The following is a 10,401-nucleotide window of genomic DNA, read 5'->3' as shown; positions in this document are numbered from 1 at the left end:
AGGCAGGACTTTGGCTTCTCAAGAACTGTGTGATGGTCACTCTTACTGACACTGTCATGGACATCCAGCAGATTGATAAGAATGAGGTTGAATCTGTTTTTCCCTCTTGTTGGTTCCCACACCACCTGCTGCAGACCTAGTCTAACAGCAATGTCCTTTAGAACCTAAGCAACTCGATCAGTAGTAATGAATGAGCATTATCATCAAGGAAATCTGCTGCCTGAGAAGGTAAATATAGCTCAAAATGCCTGTGCAGAAGTATGTGCTCAGAGAGTGAATTATTTTGGTAATTATCTTTGTCCATGTGATATGGGTGAACATGTATTGCTCACAACCCATTAGTGTCTAAAGAGTCATCCGCAGTGCTCTTGTTCAGGTGTCACAGATAATCTAGACTAAGTAAACAAGGTAGACTTCCTTCGAAAAAGGAACCCAAATGGCTTCTTACAGAATGAACGTTGTAATCAAGGTCAACATTATTGAAATGAGTTTTCAATTCTGGAATTGCCTATATTGTCAAAGAGTGTGGTGCTGGAAAAGAACAGCTGGTCAGGCAGCATTCGAGGAGCAGGAGAATCGACGTTTCAAGTATAAGCTCTTCATCAGGAATGGGGCTAGTGGCCTGGGGGGGCTGAAAGATAAAGGGGGTGGGGGGGTGCTGGGGGATGGTATCTGGGAATGTGATAGGTAGACGAAGGTGATAGATAGTAGAGGAGGATGGAGCAGATAGGTTGGAATGAAGATGGACGGTGCAGTAGGGTTGGTTGGTTTGGGTGTCCCAGATATGTTCTCTGAAACCAAACAACCCATGCCCTATGGCTGAACACTTTAATTCCCCCTCACAATCCACCAAGGGCATGCAAGTCCTGAGACTCCTCCACTGTCAAACCATAAACACCCGATGCCTGGGAGAGGAATGCCTCATCTTCCACCTAGGGACCCTCCAAACTCATGTGGATTTCACCAGTTTATCCCAGATCCAACCTTCTAACTTAGCACCACACTCTTGAATTGTCCAACCTATCCATCTTCCTTCCAACCTATCTGCTCCATCCTCCTCTACGACCTTCACCCCCACGTTCATCGATCTATCAGATTTCCAGCTACCTTCCCCCAAGTCCCACCTGCCATGGTCCCCTCCCCCATTTACCTCTCAGCCTCTTTAGACCACATGCCTCATTCCTAACAAAGAGCTTATGCTCGAAACGTCAATCCTCCTGCTCGTTGGATGCTGTCTGCCCAGCTGTGCTTTTCCAGCGCCACACTCCTCCAGTCTGATCTCCAGCATCTGCAGTCCTCACTTCCTCCTCCCTGTCTTTGTATCCATGAAAGCTTTCTGTAAGCTTTCACAGAAATTTCTGAATTTCTTTTCAACTGACATTAACATTGTGCCATGTGGAGACATTCTATTCATTGTTCGAAGTCATTATATTATATTACAGTGACATTAAATGTAGAATTACTGCCTCACACCTTGTGGGTGGCACGGTGGCACAGTGGTTAGTGCTGCTGCCTCACAGCGCCAGAGACCCGGGTTCAATTTCTGCCTCAGGCAACTGACTGTGTGGAGTTTGCACATTCTCCCCATGTCTGCGTGGGTTTCCTCCGGTTTCCTCCCGCAGGCCAGGTGAATTGGCCATGCTAAATTGTCCCTAGTGTTAGGGGTAAATGTAGGGGTATGGATGGTTTGCGGGTTGGTGTGGACTGGTTGGGCCGAAGGGCCTGTTTCCACACTGTAAAGTAATCTAATCTAATAAATTGATTGTCAATTTTGTTTCTGTGGTATATACCACTGTTCTCAGAATCATCAGATTTCTGATTCTGAATCAGAATATTTTCAAACAAGCTGCTGTCTGTGTAAAATCTTTCCAAATATAAATCACGCATGAACTTGGATGTGGTTGTTCTGCTATGTGTAATAGACAATAGACAATAGGTGCAGGAGTAGGCCATTCTGTCCTTCGAGCCTGCACCACCATTCAATATGATCATGGCTGATCATCCTTAATCAGTATCCTGTTCCTGCTTTATCTCCATAACCCTTGATTCCACTATCCTTGAGAACTCTATCCAATTCTTTCTTAAATGAATCCAGAGACTGGGCCTCCACTGCCCTCTGGGGCAGAGCATTCCACACAACCACCACTCTCTGGGTGAAGAAGTTTCTCCTCATCTCTGTCCTAAATGGTCTACCCCGTATTTTTAAGCTGTGTCCTCTGGTTCGGCACTCACCCATTAGTGGAAACATGTTTCCTGCCTCCAGAGTGTCCAATCCTTTAATAATCTTATATGTCTCAATCAGATCCCCTCTCAGTCTTCTAAACTCAAGGGTATACAAGCCCAGTCGCTCCAGTCTTTCAGCGTAAGGTAGTCCCGCCATTCCAGGAATTGACCTCGTGAACCTACGCTGCACTCCCTCAATAGCCAGAATATCTTTCCTCAAATTTTGAGACCAGAACTGCACACAGTACTCTAGGTGTGGTCTCACCAGGGCCCTGTACAGCTGCAGAAGAACCTCTTTGCTTCTATACTTAATCCCTCTTGTTATGAAGGCCAGCATGCTATTAGCCTTCTTCACTACCTGCTGTACCTGCGTGCTTACCTTCATTGACTGGTGTACAAGAACACCCAGATCTCTTTGTACTGCCCCTTTACCTAAATTGATTCCATTTAGGTAGTAATCTGCCTTCCTGTTCTTGCCACCAAAGTGGATGACCATACATTTATCCACATTAAACTGCATCTGCCATGCATCTGACCACTCACCTAACCTGTCCAGGTCACCCTGTAATCTCCTAACATCCTTCTCACATTTCACCCTGCCACCCAGCTTAGTATCATCAGCAAATTTGCTAATGTTATTACTAATGCCAGCTTCTATATCATTAACATATATTGTAAAAAGCTGCGGTCCCAGCACTGATCCCTGTGGTACCCCATTGGTCACTGCCTGCCATTCCAAAATGGAGCCATTTATCACTACTCTTTGTTTCCAATCAGCCAACCAACTTTCAATCCATGTCATATTTTGCCCCGAAGACCATGTGCCCTAATTTTGCTCACTAACCTCCTATGTGGGACTTTATCAAAAGCTTTCTGAAAGTCCAGGTACACTACATCTACTGGATCTCCCTCCCCATCTTCAGAGTTACATTCTCAAAAAATTCCAGAAGATTAGTCAAGCATAATTTCCCCTTCATAAATCTACGCTGACTCTGACCTGTCTAGATTAGATTAGATTACTTACAGTGTGGAAACAAGTCCACACCGACCCGCCGAAGCACAACCCACCCATACCCCTACATTTACCCCTTACCTAATACTACGGGCAATTTAGCATGGCCAATTCACCTGACCTGCACATCTTTGGACTGTGGGAGGAAACCGGAGCACCCGGAGGAAACCCACGCAGACACGGGGAGAATGTGCAAACTCCACACAGTCAGTCGCCTGAGGCGGGAACTGAACCAGGGTCTCTGGCACTGTGAGGCAGCAGTGCTAACCACTGTGCCACCGTGCCGCCCAAATCCTGTTACTACTATCCAGATATGTCATAATTTCATCCTTTAGACTCCAGCATTTTTTCCACCACTGAGGTCAGACTAACTGGTCTAAACTGCTTTCTCTCTCCCACCTTTCTTAAAAAGTGGTACAACATTAGCCACCCTCCAATCCACAGGAACTGATCCTGAATCTATTGAACTCTGGAAAATAATCATCAACGCATCCATGATTTCTCGAGCCACCTCCTTCAGTACCCTGGGCTGTAGACCATCATGCCCCGAGGACTTATCAACCTTCAGACCTAACAGTCTCTCCAACACCAATTCCTGGCAAATATAAATTCCCTTCAGTGCAGGTCCTTCAGCCACTGTTACCTCAGGGAGATTGTTTGTGTCTTCCCCAGTGAACACAGATCTGAAGTAACAATTCAATTCTTCTGCCATTTCTTTGTTCCCCATAATATATTCCCCTGTTTCTGTCTTCAAGGGCCCAATTTTAGTCTTAACCATTTTTTTGCCTTTCACATACCTAAAAAAGCTTTTACTATCCTCCTTTATATTTTTGGCCAGTTTACCTTCGTACCTCATTTTTGTGTCCAGTGTCCAGCTGCGGGGAAGGACAGTTTTCATTCACCACGGGAATAAAGTGTGATTATTGACTGGAACTGAATAACCTTAGGAAGTGGATAGTCAGCATTGATCTTGTGATTTTCATCATACTGATTGACTGTCACTGAGTGGTGTCAGAGGGTACACATCATCTGTACTAGCCAATATGTATGTGGAGAGAAGCGAGACCAATTGAAGGAATAATTCATATTTGAAGATCTATTAAATTGTTTTGTGTTCAGCCCTTAAACTCTCGGATATGGTTAAGTGGACAGACAGTGACATGCTTTCTCGCAGCATCTTATTCCATGATTAACTTATCCTGAGCATGTGGAAATGGGGAGGTGACTTGGTTGGTGAAGTCACAGCTGGATACAGAGTGCATGGTTTAGTACACTAAGCTGCTGAACTGTGATCTAGTAGATCATCCCAATGTGGGGTATCAGATTCAATATCAAACTCAGTATTCTGTTAGTTCAGTATTACATAAGAGCACAAGATATACGTGCAGAAATGAGGCCACTTGGCCCATCAAGTCTGTTCCACCATTCAATCATGGCTGATATTTTCTTCAACCCCTATTCTCCCTCTTCCTCCCTGGAACATTTGATACCCTTGACAATCAGGAACCTGTCTATTTCTATTTTAAATGTACCATATATGCCTGTGTATCGGTCAATCTCATGTGTACATCAACCCCTGATTTTTGTCAAAAAATCTTATACTTTCCATATATCTCATGTGTAAGTTGACACTAGTTCTTCACAGTTATAGGTCAATATTTATGAGTCAGTGTGCCTGCCTGTTGCGCTCTGCTCCAGCTTTCCAGTCTGCTGGCCATACCACGTCAATACAGATATTCCAGTCTGCTGTCTCCAGGCCATTCAATTTTCTGTAAGTATCAAGTAGGTATCCTTCTGAACTCCAATGAATATCGACACAAACATTTCTCATATGTTAATCTTTTCATTTCTGGGATCATTTTCGTTAACGTTCCCTGGATGTGCTCCAGGGCCAGCGCATCTTTCAAGAGGTATGGGGTCCAAAATTAATCACAATACTCTAACTGTGGTCTGACCAGAGCTTTACAAAGGCTCAGAAGTATCCTTGGTTTTATATTCAAGTTCTCTTGAGGAGAATGACAACATTGTACTTACTGACTCAATATGAAAGTTTACCTTAAGTGAGACCTGAACTAGGAGTCCGAAGTCACTTTGTACTTCAGATTTCTGAATTTTTAACCCATATGGAAAATAGTCCACACCTTTAGTCACTCCACCAAGGTGCATGACCTCACACCTTCACTCATTTTATTCCATCTGCCACTACTTTGCCCACTCTCCTAATGTGCTGAAATGTTTTTGCAGCCTCCCTGACTTCTCAATGCTATCTGCCCCTCCATCTATCATTGTACCATCTGCAAATGTAACCAGAGTGCCTTCAACTCCTTCATCCAGATCATTAATGCATAAATTGAAAAGTTGTGGCCCTATCACTGACACTTGCGGAACTCAACTAGACACTAGCTCCCATCCTGAGTTGCTGGCTGCCATTCAGTCTTGAGGTCCCCAGGATGGAAGCCTATTTTGATCTCAGAGCGAGTCAAAATCCCTTTAGAAGAGTCATTGGAAGTCAGAGCCTGCTGGATACATGCAGCAGTATTGGATTCATCACATCTTTTAGCTACTTGGCACAGCACACCAAATGCAACGTCTGGCGATAAATACCAATTCCAATTATAGTTGATATGAAGATTTCACTTGTTGGATAAATTTTTGAGATGAGAGTGTGGTGCTGGAAAAGCACAGGTCAGGTAGCATCCCAGCACTACTCTCTCGACTCTGATCTCCAGCATCTGCAGTCCTCACTTTCTCCGATTTGATTTTAACCATCCAGGATAATTTTTTGGGGCTGGTGGGATTGAGTGGAAAAGAAAGCATCGCGACACTGCATGCTTGAACAGTTGCAGTCATTTTATTAACTTTGGATGTGTCATCGAAAAGTCAATTACAAACATTTTTAAGGTATGAGATCCAAACCTGTACACAGGACATGAACGCTAAGTCACCACACTCTCATTCTGCACAATTCACTGCCCTCCAACCAAGTGTAAATGGATTATAGTGAGCAACATGTAATATAGCTGGGAGTTTACAGAATGCTGTACAAGGTAAATACTCACTCACTACACATTCTACAAGTGTTAGCTCAAGATTTCAAAGGTACTCTGTATGGAATAATTGTTTGCAATAAAATGGGATAATAAAAATGTATGCTGCGATGTGAATCATGTTAAATTCCTTCATTTTGAATTTTTAAATATTTTAGCAAATACACTGAATGGATATTTCACACTATTCTTTATCTCGTCTCTGATTTTACTCTGGGTCCCTGCATAAATAAATGGATTAATGCAGGAGTTCAATAACTGAAGCATGTATCCACTTTCTTTGACAATAAATATCGGTTTGCCGCTATCAGACCCAGAGGAATAAGGAATATTCACAATTCGGACGTAAAAGATTGTAACAAAATATAACAAATATAATAGGATAAATGTTCCTGAGATGCCAAAGAGTAAAACAATGGACTTACTTCGCTTCTCCATCTCTGGGTCACTCCATTGCCCTGAGTCTGGAGTCTCCTACGGGCTCGACTGGCGGCAAATATCTGCCTGACAGTCAAAACATTGAGCAGTAATATCAGAATGAAAGGAAGACACGGAGTCAAAATGGAACGAATCCAGTCATAAACAGCCCACCCCGGTGCAGTATAATATTCTGGTTTTAGGCCACAGAACCATGGTATTTTGTCAATTATGTATATCGGTTTATAATAAAAATACGTTGATATATTTTTCATGAAGGACACTGCACACACCGATCCTATGGCCCATGATGCCACCTTCTTCGTGCAATATTTTACTTTCAGCTTTTGACAACATATGGCCACAAATCGATCAAAGGTGAAAGTGACCGTTAACCAGACAGAACTGTCAATGGCTGCAAAACTGAATGCATTGCGAACACTGCATACTGGTGTGATAGACAGGAAACTGAACTGGAAATAAATTACAGCAATACGGTTTAATATTACAACCGTGACCACGACCAGAAGATCTGCTGCTGCCATAGAGACAAGATAATATACAATGGAAAATTTGCTCACTTCATTATTTATGACTTGACAGCTTCAACTACTGACTTAACCTTCGGCCATGCTAGGAGCCATTGATTTATGTCAGGTTATGCGAATACATTGAAAGAATTTGGGATTATTTGCTTGGACAGAAGAATGCCAACAGGAGATTTGGTTGACGTTTTCAAAATCATGAATGGATTGAATAGACTGTCTAGGGAGAAGCTGTTCCTGCTCATACTGTAAGGAGAACGAGAGACCAGAGATTTAATGTGCACAAAAAAGCAGGGATGAGTTGAAATCTAAGGATATGGAATGAATTTCCTTGCAATGTGAAAAAGGCAAATACAATGTTTCTATTCAAGACAGAACTGAATGAATATGCGGATAGAAGTGATATCCAAGATATGGATGAAAAGACGGAGATTGATGCTCGGCAATGATGCTTGTTTGATTAGCCAATGGGGGCTCGACGGGTCGATTGGTCCCTTTCCACATCATAACGATTCTGTCCTGTTACTATTCGGTCAAGTTTTGAATACTTAACATTGTCCTTCAAACAATTTATTCACAAAATTCATTCCAAAAGATATTCAAGAATACATCTTCTCAAAATCATTTGAGAGAATTACTTTGCAGTCAAAGTCAACTGCAAAATAAATTTACATATACAACCTGAATGCAATGTGCCATTTCAGCCACAGTGAAAGTTACATCATGAAATTTCACTCACACAGTTATACTTTAGCAAGAACAGTATCTGTCTGAAGTTAAGCTTTTCGGTCAAGCTTTGAACACTTAACATTGTCCTCCAAATAAATTATTTCACGACTTTCATTACAAAAGGTATTCAAGGATACATCTTGTCCAATTCAGATGAATTATTCTCTGTCAAAGTTAACTGCAAAATAAATTAACATGTATAACCTGAACCAATATGACATTTTAGCCACAGTGAAAATTACATAATGAAATTTCACCCACATGGTGATAATTCAGCAAGAACAATATCTGTCTACAATTCATTGACAATCACAACAAATTAAATTCCTGGTACTTCACCAAAAACAACTTTATCAATAACGCAAATGCAGTTGCAATTACACTGTGTGTTGTCCTCAAATTCAACCACACTGACAGAATTAACATTACATGTTCAGACATTGTGATAACTGCAACGACATCATACGATGTTTTTACAAATCGGGAAATTGATACAAGTAAAGCAATGAATGTTACCAAACACATGAAGCTGGTGTAACATTACAGGTGAGAAATTGTACAGGCAATATGAAGAAATTGTACCATGAAAGTGGTGAAATGTCAAAAAATGAAAAAAGTCAGAAGTCACATGATATATCAGGTTCTAATCCAACATGTGAAATCACCAGCTTTCAGAGCGCAGTCCCCTCATCAGGTCCCCTCATCTGATTGCAAGTTCCGCTACCCTCTGAAACCTTGTGATCCCAGCCCAGGCCATGCCGTGGCGAGTGTTCTGTTCCAGGCTTCCCAAACCACGCCATACCATCGACAGAGTGGCCAGCTTACTGTGTGCAGCATGGTTACCACATTGTCGTAAGGATCTGGTTGTGCTGGAGAGTGTGCAAAAGAGATTCAGAAGGACTTTGCCTCCAATGGATTACCTCAGCTCTGCTGAGAGACTGGATAACCTCCAGTTGTTTTCTTTGGAGTAGAAAATTTTGAGGAAGAACCTGATGGAGTAATTGACAGAGTACTTGGAGGCTACAGATCTATTGCGGCAGAATGGTCCTACTGTGGGTAGTCGTAGAGTCATAAGTCATAGAGTCATAGAGAAAGGTCTTTTGGCCAAAACTGACCCATGTGGACAGAAATATCCAACCACACTAACCCCATTTCCTTACACGGAGCCCATATCCTTCTCAACTTTTCCTATCCATGTATTTGTCCAATTCGAGTCATAGTGTCCTGCAGCATAGGGACAGGCCCTTTGGCCCAAACTGGTCCATGCCAACCCAACTGTCCATCCACTCTAACCCCATTTCCCTGCACTTGGTTGATATCCTTTTAATCCTTTCCTATCCATGTATTTGTCCAAATGCCTTTTAAATGTCGTTAATATACTTGCCCCAATCACTTCCCATTGCAGCTCATTCCATATGCATACTACCATCTGTGCAAAAATGTTGCTCCTCAGGTTCCCTTTTACTCTTTCCGCTCTAACCTTAAACTGATGCCCTCTAATCCTCGATTCCCTAACCCGGGGATAAAGATTAATTGCAGTCATCCTATCCATACCTATCATGATCTAATAAACTTCTATAAGATCTCCCATCACTCCTATGCTCTAAAGAAAAAAGTCCTAGCTTGTCCAACCTCTCCCTATCACTCAGACCCTTGAGTTCTGGCAACATCCTTGAAAATTTCTTCTGTACTCTTTCCAGTTTAATAAGATCCTTCCTGCAGCAAGGTGACCAAACAGAACACAATACTCAAAGTGTGGCCTTATCAACATCCATTACAACTGCAACATAACTTCCCACTTCTATAGTCAGTGTCTTGACTGATGAAAGACAGTGTGTCAAAAACCTTTTTTACTGCCCTATCTACCTGTGACTCCACTTCCAGAGAACTGTGCACCTGAACTCCAAGGTCCTTCTGTTCTACTACACTTCTTAAGGCCCTACCATTCACCATGAAGCTCCTACCTTGATTTGACTTTCCAAAATGCAAGACCTCACACTTATCTATACAGAAATCCATTTGCCACTTCTCGGCCCACTTCCCCAGATGATCAAGGTCCTTTTGCAATATCTGAGAACCTTCCTCACTGTCCATCATGCCACCTATTTTAGTGTCATCTACAAACTTCCAAATCATGCCTTGTACATCTTCATCCAAATCATTGATTATAGATAACAAAATGCAATGGGCTCGGCCACAACTTCTGAGGCACTCCACTAGTCACAGGCCTCCTGTCCAAAAAGCATCCTTCCACTATTACCCTCTGCTTCCTACCATCAAGCCAATTGTGTGTCCAATTTTCCAGTTTCCCCTGGATTCCATCCCTTCCAGAGCAGCTTACCATGTGGAACCTTATCAAAGGCCTTACTGAAATTCATATAGACTATGTCTACCACCCTGCTCTCATCAACCTTCCTTGTCATTTCAC

At 42.4% G+C, this 10,401-nt stretch overlaps 1 pseudogene; it reads right to left on the bottom strand.

The window, feature by feature from the left end:
* Window positions 1–6,414: 6,414 nt before the first annotated feature.
* On the bottom strand, window positions 6,415–8,773 carry LOC148141470 (putative G protein-coupled receptor 139; annotated as a pseudogene).
* Between the last annotated feature and the right edge of the window lie 1,628 nt (window positions 8,774–10,401).

The sequence above is a fragment of the Chiloscyllium plagiosum genome, unplaced genomic scaffold (assembly GCF_037043375.1).
Source record: "Chiloscyllium plagiosum isolate Xiang-an unplaced genomic scaffold, Cpla_swu_hap1 HiC_scaffold_33, whole genome shotgun sequence".
Taxonomy (NCBI): domain Eukaryota; kingdom Metazoa; phylum Chordata; class Chondrichthyes; order Orectolobiformes; family Hemiscylliidae; genus Chiloscyllium; species Chiloscyllium plagiosum.
This window is presented reverse-complemented; position numbering and strand designations above follow the sequence as displayed.